At 44.7% G+C, this 14008-nt stretch overlaps 1 pseudogene; it reads left to right on the top strand.

Moving 5' to 3' along the window:
- The first annotated feature begins 3190 nt into the window (after positions 1-3190).
- On the top strand, positions 3191-3507 carry LOC110328595 (annotated as a pseudogene).
- Positions 3508-14008: the final 10501 nt, after the last annotated feature.

The raw sequence follows: 14008 nt of genomic DNA, 5'->3' as shown, positions 1-14008 counted from the left end.
AGAATCTTCTCATTGGAGGGGAAGGGGGTTGGAGAGTAAGTGTTGGAAATAGCCTATCTATGTGTGCCTAATTTTAAAGTAAGTCTCAGCCTGCCATGTTGCTCAGCAATCGACAGAGCTGATGAATCTTGTCAAGGAAGGACATATCTGTATATAAAGACAGAGGGGAGGTGAAGGGGGCAGAGCTTCCTGTTTCCTGATTTTTATCCATGATGTAGAAAAACTGCACACATTCCCCATTTCCTGTTGTCCCTGGCCTTGTCTTATGGTAAAATGTTACCTGTAGAATTCAGAAATTCATTTTTGTTGTTGTTAGGACAGAGTTTCACGTGTTTCGGGATGATGGTTTACTTTTTATGTAGCTGAGGCTGACTTTGAAGTTATGATCCTCCCCAATATTGGGATTACCAACTTGTATCAACACTCACAGCTCCATGTTGGTCCAACAGCGTCTGGTTTCTTTGTGGCAAGTTTGGGAGTGGATAGAGTGGTAAGGAAAATGACCTGCTTGCTCTTCGTGTAAGCAGACTCCATTATCCACCGGAAGTAACCCTAGGGCATCAACAGAAATGAAATCTGGCAAATGGATGTGTTTCATCTTGCAGAATTTGGAAAACTAAAGATTATACATCATCCCATTGATACATACTTGGGGTTTCAATGAGCAACTGCTTTGAGCTCTGAAAAGGCTGACTCTTTAACTACACATTTACTGGAAGAAATGGGTATTATGGAGATACCTGTACAAATTAAGACTGACAATGCCTCTGCATGTGTCTCCAGTAAGATGAAGCAATTCTTTGCATATTTTAATATAAAGCATATGACAGGTATACCACACAACTTTATAGGATAAGCTGTCATAGAAATCACACTCTAAAAAGAGATGCTTAGAAAACAAAAAAGAAAAATAAGACTCCCAGGGAACAGACTAAACAGTGTTTTGTTAACTTTAAAATTTCTACCTGTTAATGAGAAAGGGACAGTAGCCACTGAGAGACACTAGGTTATAGAAAAAACATCAACAACAAATGTAGAATTAAATCAGCCTATATACTATAAGCATGCGTTAAAGCAAGAATGGAAGCAAAAGTTCTGCACTGGGAACACAGATTATGTTTCAACAGGAAATTAAAAGCTGTGGATACCATCAACACATAAAATGATTACAACTGAGCAGGAGAGGTCTCCTGGAAACGTTGGCCACTGATCTGAAAATGTCTCTTTTCATAAATTTCTCATTAAACACAGCACAACTGATGGCTTAGAACAGAAAGCGGAAATGCAGTGAGAGTTTTGGTTTCTCTAGAAACAGAAAAGTTATGGGAATAAGTTTTTGTTTTAATCCCAGGTGTGGGGTATGGTGCTGCTTAGATTGTCCACAGCCGCCGACTGGGATTCTAGCAGGGGTGTGATTTTGCCTGCTGCAGATAATTTTTGCAAGTGGGTGACATTTGGAATCCTGGGGACTTGATAGGGCATATAAATGCAAGAGCCCTGAAAGAGGAGTGGTGGCTGCTGCTGCTGCTGCTGCTGCTGCTGCTGCTGCTGCTGCTGCTGCTGTTGGTAGTTGCTGTAGATACTCTATGAAGATCAACACTAACCCTAAGGAACTCAACCCCCATCCCCCCCATCAGCAGGAAGTAGTCTAACAATATCGATGTCCCCTTTCCCCACTAGCCCTCCTTTTCTCCTACCCAGTGTAGTCCCTGAGTGGCATGCTGTAGGAGCTGTCAAAATGGGGGCACCTGTCAAAACAGCTACAACTCCCCCCTCTCAGCCTGCAGCCATCACAGGAGCTGTCCATGGTGGCAGCATCTCCTCTCCAGCTTCCCTAAGCAGCTCAGCAGTGATGGTGTTTTAACCAAAGCTGCCTGCAGCTGGAAAGATCTTCCCATCCCAACCCATGGGCCCAATGCAGGGAAAAGGGGGTAAAAAAGTCACCAATCCCCGAGAACTTCCCACAAGCCCCTGCCAATCCCTGAACAGGAGAATCCACCAATCCCTGAGCTCCTCAAGCTCAGGATGCGAAATCCCACCTATCCTCACTCTGGAAATCTCTGACCTGAAAAGCTCTCCCTGCCCCCAAGAAATCCTACATAAGCTCTACCCTTTGCTCAATTTCCTGATTGTCATCTTCTGGGAGTAGTAGCAGCCACCTCTGGATTTGTCTCTCCAGTAAGTCTCTTTCATGAGACGTGCTGCCTGGTGTGACACTCATCAGAAGAAGCCATTCTTGGCTTGAGGAAGCAAGGAAGGAGGAGCAGGGCTGAGGCTCCTCGGCTCCTCAGCTCGGCTGGGGATGCCCTCCCCGGGGAGCTGCAGCACCTCTGCTTTGGAGGCTTCTTCTCAGAACTGTGTGGTTCCTGGTCTCTCATGTCTCAGGATGCCCTTCCACCAGGGCATCTTCTCCCCTCAGAGCCTTGTGGTTCCCGGGCTTTTGAGTCCCAGGACACCTTTCCATTCGAGCAGGAAAATTTACACCTAGTGTTGGGGGTTGGAAGGGATAAGGGTGGAGAAGGGTGGTAGAAATAGGAACCCAGAAAGCAGCCAAAAGTCTAGCTACACCCTGCTCTAGGCCAGGTATTTTGACTTCCATGTTACACATGGAAAATCTGCTGTGCAGACAGTGTAAACCACCTACCAGAGCTGCTTTATAGAGACCCCCATGGCCACTCAGCACAGAACTGGGTCTACAGCTCAAGCTGGCTCCTTGCCTGTCAGAAGCTGAGCGTGTGCATGAACTGTGGTACTCAAGAGTCCCAAAGGCTCTTCCCGCGTACCAGCTGCTTACCCTTGCTAGATGTGTTAACACGCAGCATTACTGTGGATGAAGCAAGTGAGGCATGCCTTCACGAGACTGCCGTGGCTGGTGGAGAAACCTTTAGGAATCATATAGATCTAGCTGTTGAACTGGATGTCACCTATGATAAACTCTAAGCTGTGAAAGTTGACCAAGAATCATTCAGTCTGTCTACACAGTTAGTAGGAAGCTGTGGTCAGCTCTTCTGGCCACACTAGGGACAGAGAGCATTTGTAAGGATTTTGTTTTCACATCTGACAGACTATACACTAAAATCTTTTTGGATCTCTTCACTATAAACGCAGTTAAATTATTTCTCATCATCTGATGTTCTGGCTTTAAGAGTTCCTTCAGAGCTCTCTGGACTTGGGCTTCTGTCCTGGGGACATGGCTAAACACACCAAGAAAGCCGGGATTGTCGGAAAATATGGGACCTGTGGTGGTGCCTCCCTCTGGAAAATGGTGAAGAAAATTGAAATTGGCCAGTATGCCAAGTGCATTTGCTCCTTCTGTGGCAAGACCAAGATGAAGAGACAAGCTGTAGGCATCTAGCACTGTGGTTCCTGCATGAAAATGGTGGCTGGTGGGACAAACAGTGCTCAGCAGGGCAAACAGTGGCTGGCGGGGCCTAGACCTGCAGCTCTGCTTCTGCAGTTACAGTGAAGTCGGCCATCAGAAGGTTGAAGGAACAGAAAGACCAGTAGAAGTGCTACTGTCCGAGACTCACCCAGTCTGCAGTAAATGGGTTAATTTATATAAAAGAGTTGCTTCTGAAAATGGGGGTGCTGGTTCTAAGAGAATGGATGGACATTGTTAACAAATTAAAACCTGCTAGAATTTAGGTTAAGTTTAATATATTTATAAAACACAAACACATTTTTTTTTTTTTTTGGTTTTTTGAGATAGGGTTTCTCTGTATAGCCCTGGCGGTCCTGGAACTCACTTGGTAGACCAGGCTGACCTTGAACTCAGAAATCCACCTGCCTCTGCCTCCCAAATGCTGGGATTAAAGGTGTGCGCCACCACCGCTTGGCTTAAGGTGAGGATGGAAAGGAACATGAAGAATTTAGTGCATGGGAGAGGTGACAGAACCAAACATGAGTGGTGTGGACAGCTGACAACTGAGTCTGGCGAAGGACTGTCCTTTCATAGTTGGGTAGTGAATGCAGAGGGCCTTTTGTACAAGAGGGTTCCATCCACTCCCTTTGGCTCTTCATGGTCTTTCCTGTGGACATTCCAGAAGAATGAAGGAAAGTGACCTTGGGGGAATCTGTGGTTCTTGTTGGAACACTGGACGTACCACATTATTGGAAAGATGCCTTCAACTTTTCAAATGCTGGTAACAAGAACATTTCCATTTCCAATGACCGCTTGTGTCCTGAAACTTTCCACCCAAATAATAACAGACATGCTAGCTGTGACAGCCATGGGCAGGGTGCCGGGGCCTCTGCGACAACCATGGCCATCCAAGTAGTGACCTGGGGGAGGTGAGAAGGTAATTGGTTTCAAGACGACTAAGTAGTCAGTCTTGGTTCAAACTTTTGGAACCTGCCCCTGAGTTTTAGCTATATTTAAGCAAAGTATAATTTGGTAGAAACCTTTCCTTGTTATAGTGAACTCAATCTCTTGTGCACAATAAAGCTTAAGATGTGACTATATTGAAGCTCTTTGAAAAGTACATATGACACCTTCTATAAAGATGGGATCTATAGATTGACAAACCACGATAAGGGATTTGGGGAGGTCACCAGTCTATTCACCATTCCTTCTACCAGCCTTCAGGGTGGACAGCAGGTAATACATCCCTTCCTTTGAAGGAATAAGCCTGTGTGTTTCACATTCCTGGTTCCCCTAGTGCCTATCTAGTAAGCACAAGGACCTCCCTGCCTCCCACAACTGTACATGAAGAACAGAGTGTCCCTGATTCCATGGAACAGCAGTTGGAATTTGTGACCTCTAGAACCCAGGCTGGGAGGATTCGAGAGCCCAGCCCCATGACTAGCTAATCCTGAGGCAGGGTGGGGATTCTGTAATTCCAGGATGGGATGCTGGCCTTGGCTGTAGGGGGCATAAACATCTGGAGCCTGGCTGGAGGTCTTTGTTCTGGTCAGCACACCAACTCAGGTAAGTTTATGGAAAAAGTCGCAACCGACTATTACAGTGGTTGAGCTCAAATTCTCTGTTAATTGGTAGTTTGAACAGTGACAAGACTGTTCTGTGCTTTGGCAGGGGCTGAGAAGTTACTGGAATGTGGCAGGATTGTCTCCAGGGTACAGCAAACATGGCTTTGTATCTCAACTATACCATCAGCTAAGTAGACCTGGGTAGATGGTTTCACTTGGATACCTTTTTCACCTGTGCAGCAGGATAAACAGGATGGTCTCAGGCTGCTCAAAGCAGTGTTAGAGAACACGTAGTAACCAACACAGTGCCTGACATACTAAACTCATGGCAGAGAATAATAAGCCCTTGCTACTCAGCCTTCCAGGTGTGGCTGAGCAGGGTCCGGGAAGGGGGTCCTCTGAGCTAATGGTAGGCCTTGATCCTGAGCCTGCTGGCAGACCCCCAAGTCTCCCCTTGGAGGTGTGAGGGTGGGAATGGGAGCTGGCAGCACAATCTAGTGTTCTGGCTGAGTCAAAGAACAAAATCCCCATTCCCACTGCTGTTCCAAGTCCTGCCAGAGGTTGCCTAGGACTGTGGGATGCTGCTGGATTGCTGGATGACCTTGGGCAGTCCTGTCTGAGAGGAAGTCTATTTGTGCTGACTGTCTGCCACAGGATGAAGTCAAAGCTCACTAGCCTGGTGTTCAACCTCCCTTCTCCAGTCTGCTTGCCCCACCTCCTGTAGCTCCTCCTCCTGCTCGCTGATTCTGTTCCCTTGATCCCTCAGATAGAAACCTACATTCCCAAACCTTTGTGTGTCTAAAGCCTACTTGCCTTCTATCTTTCTTTATCCTGAATTGGGCTCAGCTTTATGTGACAGGAAAATGAAGAGTTTAAACAAGAGATTCGGTTTTTTTATGTCAGCCAAGCCCATAAGAAGTAGATCTCTAGCTCTGGCTTCTAGGCTCCCAGCCACCTGTCCTGATGTTCCAATAGTAGTGCCTCAGCTCCTAATCCTTTATGGGAGCCAGGCTTCAAACATCTCATACTGATTAAGCCAGCAGAAAGGACAAAGGGGGCCAAGGATGTGTTCTGTTCCTCAAAGCGGGCATCTTAACTGTCATACACAATACCTTCCTCATTGTATCTTACTGGCAGAGATTTAGGCACTGGCTCACACCTAGATGAAAGAAGAGGGTAGGGGATATTTTGAACTGTTATTTGTAATAAAATTGACAAGGAAATTTGGGAGTGTAGGTCCACACTAACTTGCACAAAAGCCTGACTTAGTTCAATCCCCAGAACTGCTTTTTTTTTAAATAAGAAAAATAAAAGAGTGGTGTTCGTCATGACCCTATTCAATAATGTGTCATATGATTATCATTATGGGCTTAGGGATGAAGAGAAGATTGGAGGGTAAGGGCAAGATGTGGTGAGTCCGTTTAGGTAGAGGTTGTCGTGATGGTAGTTTGAATCTGTAAATGGTTCTGAAAGGTAGAGTGTTGGTCATGGGTCTGAGGGAGAGAGAGAGAGAGAGAGAGAGAGAGAGAGAGAGAGAGAGAGAGAAAGAAATATGGTCAACAGGCTTTGGTAACTGATTTTCCAACAGAAAAGGGATGGATAGAGGAAACCAGCATTCATGTAGGAGACAAAGAAGACCTCAGTGGCCAGAGCTAAAGCAGCACAATGTGCGATGAGTTGTGGTCTTGGGAGAGTAGGTTGCTTCTCCAGGGAGACTCCTGAAAGTCTTGTTGCAAAGTAGGATTGGAGAGATGAATCTCATTGCTCTCCCATGGCACCATGAGTCCAGAGTTCTTCAGGTGTCCCAGGCCACCCAAGCTTGAGCTTAGGAAGCTCAAGGAGTCTATAGGTGCTAGACAGTTTGTGGTGTGCCCCAGAGATGCTGGCTTCCACTGTGAGGAAAACAAGCTCATGAGCCTCTTCCAGGGTCCTGCTTCCTGATTTTTTGCCTCTGTAGAGCCTTGTCTGGCAGCCTGCATTGATGATGTGGGCCTTCAGACCCATCGGGGTGACTGTGTGATCACAAGGCCATGGAAGACACATCATATGACTGGCTACATGTAGTAGTAGGTCCAAGGGGCAAGTCCCTTCCAGGTCCCATGTCCTGCCTGGGCATCTTGCCACACAGCTCTAGATATTGGTCTTTGCTTGACCTTTTGGTGGCTTAGAACCCAGTGGTGCCTCCTTTTTTGTACCAGCCTTCATACTTCTGCACAGATTCTGATCTAATGACTTTACAACCTTCCTGGGGCCTGTTTGCTAGAGATACTGTCCCCTGCTGAAGACTTCTGAGATAGGTGGAACTGTGACTATGCATTTCTTTAGGGTCTATCATGGCCCAGTGCTGTGATGAACTGTTGTCATCAGTTCTCAATCCTCTTGCAAAAAATCATGTCTACAACTCCATTTTATCAGTGACATAGCTATGGTCCAAGGGCTATGTCTCAAACTACCCAACATTACCGGTCCACTGTCTTGCTCATCTTATATAAGAATTGGAAGAGTGATATTGTATATAGATGATATATCTATATCTTCATAGATGATATATCTTTGCAATGTTCTCATCAAGATAAGCACTGCCATTCTCTTTTAAAGGATGACAAAACAAGTTTGAGAGAAGTTCACATTGCCAGTACACAGCCAAGTGATATCTAGTATCAAACCTTGCTTTCTCTTTCTCTCCAGCTGCCTAGGTCAGAAGGTAGAAGGTTCCAAATCCTGAATAGGAAAACAGTCACTCTGGGATAGTATTGTATCCCAGGCTGGATGTCATGTATCCCACCCAGGGTAGCCTGCAGTTCACTATGTAGCTCACGGGGGTTGGTCCTGAGCTCTGGGACATCTTACCTCCACCAAATGCTAGGATTACAGGTATGTACTCACCGTGTCCTGCTCTAAGCTTTGGCCTCTGAATAACTCACAAAGGCTGGAACAAAGAAAGATGCGTAGATGAAGTGAATTCACTTTTTAAAAATTTCTTTTTGTTCTCAATAGATGACAGAATAGCATGAGTCAGGGTTAACACAGTCTTTGTATTTTTTTTTTTCTTGAAAAGAAGGCATTGTAAATAAGTGAATCAAGAATGATTCATGAAGTGGGGCATGACCTCTGGCAGAGCTCAATGGCACCAAGGGACTCTGATAAGGAGGTGGGTATAGCGAAAGCAGATGCCTTGAAAGTCTGTCAGAGCTGCCAAACCTGGAGGCAGTCCTGAGAACCGGGCCCACCCGACTAAACCCTAGCATTCTCTAGTGCAAAGAGGGAAGGGGGAAGATATTTTTATCTGTAGGGTGTGGGGGTCCAGAACTTTCCAGGTTTGAGAGCCTCTACCAGGGCACCGGATGGGACAAATGAAGAGGGGAGAAAGATGGAAAAGTCTCGGAGGTGGCTCCAACGTCATCCTGATCCCTGGAGGAAGGAGCTGAGAAGATTTGAATCTACTTCAGCTGGCTCTTTAGAGGTGAGATGACTGGACCCTGGCCCGTGGCTGCAACTCACAGCTTGGCTAAAGGACTCTCAGGACTCCTGATCTTGGCTCTCAACTAAAGAGAACACTGGAAGCCAAACAAGTGGACTCTTTCTCCAGCTTTGTCCTCGATGGTCTTCTGGAGTAATCCCCTCCGCCCTGACTCAGACTGTGCTCTCTAGGGAGACACATGATTGCTACCACATTAGGACGATAAAGTAGGGAAATGCACACAGAATGTGTCCATAGGCTGTGAGATGCGATACAAATGGCAGTTATTAAAATGTCCTTATAGACTTGTCATCAAACTCAGAATGTGACTCGACAAGGCATTCCATTCTTTAGCATCTTCAAAACATGGAGAAATTGGAAATACATTTACTGAGGGGGACGAATTATCAACAAAGCTTCCTGCCCTGGTCTAGGGCTTTTGGCATCACCCAGCCAGAAGCAGCTGAAAGCACATGCTCATTTCCAGGAGCCTCCCCTTGTTCCATAACCACCTTCATTCACTTCAGTCACTGCCCCATTATGAAGGTTGTTAACACTTCTGGCAGAGAGACCCCAGCTTTCAGGTCTGAGTTTGTTTCATCAGAACTCACACGGGAGCTGATGCACACAGAAACTTTTGAACTGAAGAACATTTGGCTTAATCTTCAGATTATTTTTTTTTCAGATAAGGAACTGAGACCCTGACAGAGGAGCTTTTCCTTTTTCAAGAGCATAATTCTCAGCACATGAGGTAGCATTTTACCTTTTGGCAGTTTAGTGCACACTTAGTTTTGGGTTGACTCTTGTCTCCCACCTGCTCCTGTCCACCTCTCTGCCCCCACTTGGACCCTTCCAACTCCAGTATTCCTGCCAGTTTCATATTACCTTGATGTGTCCCTATTCTCAGCCTCCTTTTCTCCTCTCATGGGTTCCTTACTTACTCTCCCTTAGACATACACATATACACACTCAGGCACACACATACATATACACACACTCACATACAGGGACACACAGATAACACCCAGAGACACACAGGAACACACACACAGAGATAAACACACAGGCATATTTACACACAGTCACATAGACACACACAGACATATACACACTCACATACACACACGTGAGTTAGTGAAGCAGCATTAACAGTCAGGGGTCTGACCCTTGTTCATTTCTTTGTCTCAGTGGGACAAACATGTTTTCAGAGCCCTGTTGGGTGAGGAAATGGGTAAGATGCTATAAGTAGTAGTACATTTTCTTCACTGGATTTTATTGAATTGCTTGAACTATATCTTTTATCAAATTTGGAGACAATTTCAGTCATTTATTTTTCAAATATATTTTTATATCAGTTGATATCTCATCTCCTTCACAGACTCCAATGACCTAAACGCTGATATTGTCCCATGCAGCTCTGAAGTCCTATTCATTCTGTTTATGGGGCGAATAACTTTCGCTGACTTACCTCCAGTCTGCTCATTCCTCTGTCATTTGACTCTGTGTAACTCAGCCTGGCCTTGAACTCTTAACCCACCTGTCTCAGCTCCCTTAATATGGAGATCATAGGTATCAGTGATCTATGACCCCTGTCCACTGAGTTATTTGGCTTATTAAAATCTTAGACATTGTATTTCATAGTTATAAAAGGTTCACTTGGTTCTCTTAAGTCTAATTAAGAACTATCTTTCAATTCACTTACTTTTATTTCAAAAAGAATAGTTATAATAGCTGTTATAATAGGCTTAATGATTCGCACATTGTTTTATCTTTCTTCTTTAGAACTTCTAAAGTTTTTCTGGTCCACGTCATCCCAGGCTTTCAGATTGCATCCTGGATTTTTTTTTTGATTACATGCTATGAGACTTGGGTCTTATTAAAATCTTGACATTTGCTTCATTTTGCTTAAGCAAGCATTCAGTCTCTTTATTCTTTAACTGTTTGGTCTTTTGAGACAAGGCTTTTCTCTGTGGCTCACACTGGTCTCTAACTTGGGATCCTTTTCCCTCAAACTCCTGAGTGCTGGAATCGTGTGTGTTATTACAGTCACCATCACTCTTGTTCTCAAAGCCTTTGGTGTGCTATTTGAGTGTGTTGCACATGTGTAAACTGAACCAAAAATGACTTGAGCTTCACATGCAATCTTCTCCATTGACCATGCAGATTTCCTCTGCCTCTCCTGTGTGTGTGTGTGTGTGTCCAGAGCTTTCACACCCTGTGGCCTAACCTCAGAGCAAAGTGTCAAGAAGGAAAAAAATGATGGCTTGGGCTGGGGCATGCCTCGGAGGTTAAGAGCACACACAGCTTTTGCAGATGACCTGAGTGTGATTTCTCAGTATACACACCAGGCAGATTACAACTGCCTAAAACTCCAGCTTCAGGGGGAGCCAGTGACGCTGGCCTTTGTGGGCACCTGCTCTCTCATGCACATTATTAGACACAAACACGTAGCTGAACCCAATTAATGCTACACAAATGATCCCAGCAGCTGTGGCTAGGAATTCCTGTGTTGCATGTAGTTTTATCCACTACTCGCGGTTAGCTCTGGGGAAGTGACCACACTACCAGCCCCCACCCAGCTTCCCTTGAATCCTTGAACAAGATGCACATACACAGTTTGATCCTTTTCAACTTGCCTTAGGACACAATTGCCTTTATATATATATTTTTTTTTAAAGACTTGTTTATTTTTTATTTTTTTAAGATTTATTTATTTATTATATGTAAGTACACTGTAGCTGTCTTCAGACACTCCAGAAGAGGGCGTCAGATCTTGTTACCGATGGTTATGAGCCACCATGTGGTTGCTGGGATTTGAACTCCGGACCTTCGGGAGAGCAGTCGGGTTCTCTTACCCACTGAGCCATCTCACCAGCCCGCCTTTATATTTTGATATGCCTAAAACAGCTCAATGGTTGGGCTACTTCCTAACCTCTACGTGGCTAGTCCACTTTCCGACATTTCCAAATCATCACTTACTAAAATCTATATTCCATCTTAGCTGCCCTGGACCCAGTTGGGCAGCCCTCCTGGGGCCACTCTTCCCTGGCTCCTACATGGCAACTCTGTTCTCTGTCCTGCAACTTCTCAGACATGGCATCTTGGTTCTCCTTCTCCCAGCATGGCAGATCTCTCTCCCTCCTCCTTCCTCTGTCCCTTGCCCAGGAATCCTAAAAATCCCATCTTTGTCTTCCTGCCCAGTCATTCACTGCCAGCCACTTTATTTACCAATCAAAACCAACTGGGGGCAGGTTTCCCTCAGTATCATACATGCAGACATATGGATTGTCATGCAATTTTGGGGACAAGGTTGACATAATACAAGCAGTATTAGACCAAACCCACAACATTTCCCCCCTTTTGTCCATTTAAAAAAGACTCTTTTCTCTCAGATATACTTTGAACATAATTATAACAATTATGTACATTGTAAGGTATGATATGTATTTATAACATTCAGTCCATCATATTTGGCAATTCAGATAAATTACCCTATCATCTATCCTAACTTAAAGAGTTTATGATTCTGTGTCTGAATTTTGTTGATTTTAAATTTGTGTTACCATCTGAAAACCACCTTTTCAAGTCTAGATCACATTTCTTAATGTTAAACAATTTAAGTTTGATTATGAGACTATAATCAGTCTTCAACCCCATCAGAGGTCTGAGAATGAATTAAATATTATCTGAATGTGTAGGAAGCACAAAGATACAGCTTCCAAAACTCAAACCATTTGTAGAGACAGCTGGCTGCCTGGACAGTCCCCCATATCCCTCATAATTTTGGAGCATCTGTCTTCAGGCTTCTGGCCCAGAACCATCTGACAGACCTTAAGTGAATATGAAGGACTAGCTTAACCTGTCCTGGCAGAGCTAAGCTGTCAACTATCCCACTTCATGTGTCCTTCCTTGAACAATATTTTTGTCTGCAGATGAATTAAGGCATTTCTTTCCCAGTGACTACCTTGCCACATGTACTGGTTTGTATATGCTCAGCCCAGGAAGTGGCATTATTAGAAGGTGTGGCCCTGTTGGAGTAGGTTTATCACTGTGGGTGTGGGCTTTAAGGCCCCTCACTCTAGCTGCCAGGAAGCCAGTATTCTCCTAGCAGTCTTCCAATGAAGATGTAAAACTCTCAGCTCCTCCTGCACCATGCCTGCCTAGACACTGCCATGTTCCCACCTTGATAATGGACTGAACCTCTAAACCTATAAGCCAGCCCCAATTAAATGTTGTCCTTATAAGAGTTGCCTTGGTCATGGTATATGTTCACAGTAATAAAACCTAAGACAAAAGTTGGTACTGGGAGTGGGGCATTGCTGTAATAGGTCTGACCATGCTTTTGTTTCGAAGAATGTGCATTTTGGGACTGTGCATTTGGAAAGCCATGGAATGTTTTCAGTGGGACTTAATGAACCATCCTAGTAGGAATACAGAAGACTTTGTTGCTATGAGTGACTTGAACTGTGCATACTTGGACCAAGTGGTTTTAGAGGAGAATTTCAGTATATGGCATAGAGACTTTTTGTGATACTTTGGTGAGAAAAGTGGCTGCTTTTTGTCCTTGTCTGAAGAGTCTATCTGAAGGTAAGGTAAAGAGATTTGTATTGACAAAGGAAGTCTCAAAAAAGCCCAGTAGAGAATTTGTTCTCTGGTTAAGTCTCATGAAGAGCATTTTGAACAAGCGTAGCAAGCTTAGAAAGGAAAAATATAAAATATATAGATTCTTGTATTAAAAGTGCACAAGGAAGTGAAATGGAGCTGAATTCTGTGTTCTAAGAGATAGCAGATTAAGGGAGTGAGACTTTGAGGCAAGATCCTACCCAGCTAAATTTAGATGCAGGCACGGTGGTGCACACCTTTAATCCCAGGAGACAGGCATACAGATCTCTGAGTTCAAGGTCTTCAGAACAAGATCTAGGACAGACAAGCTTAGGCACTAAAGGAGTTGGAAAACAGAAATCTAGTGATAATGTAATTATACAAGGGAGCCATATTCTAGTTCCTGCAAGCAGCAGAACTCAACACCTTCGGCCTTGTGGCTCTGGCTTTAGAGTCCAGATAGAGGGATTACTGGGACAATTGATGCTGATTAGCTGGAGCTAAGAAATTAGCAGTGATTAAGAAGAGACCAGCATCACTGAGGTGAAATCTTCTGGGAAGTGTTTTATGAGAGCACAGAGGCTGTGTTCCGGGGATAGCCAAGGTTGTACCTTGTGTTGCAGCTGTACTTGGTAATGTGTAAGAGTCACCCAGGTGGTACTGGCTTTGAAGCATGAAGGTGTTATGAAGAACAGCTGTGGCTTGGTACTATGAGAGTCCATGGAAGGCCATTTGTGAAGGTGCAGCCTCAGTTGTAGTTGTTCCAGGACTGAAGGAGTCATTCAAAGGAATTGAGGCTTGGCACCATGAATAGAGACTATGAGAGGCTATTGGTAAAGCCTACTTGCAGTAGAAGACCCCAGTGTATTGGAGGTGCCAGTACCATGGGATGATCACCAAGAACAGCAGCAGCAATGGAGTGGACCAACCTGAACTTAGAGTGCGACAATGGGTAGAGCTGGAGAAGGGACACCTTCCCTTTGGATCCCAGACATTGAAACAAGAAGCTATAACACTGAA

The sequence above is a fragment of the Mus pahari genome, chromosome 10, assembly GCF_900095145.1.
Source record: "Mus pahari chromosome 10, PAHARI_EIJ_v1.1, whole genome shotgun sequence".
Lineage (NCBI taxonomy): Eukaryota > Metazoa > Chordata > Mammalia > Rodentia > Muridae > Mus > Mus pahari.
This window is presented reverse-complemented; position numbering and strand designations above follow the sequence as displayed.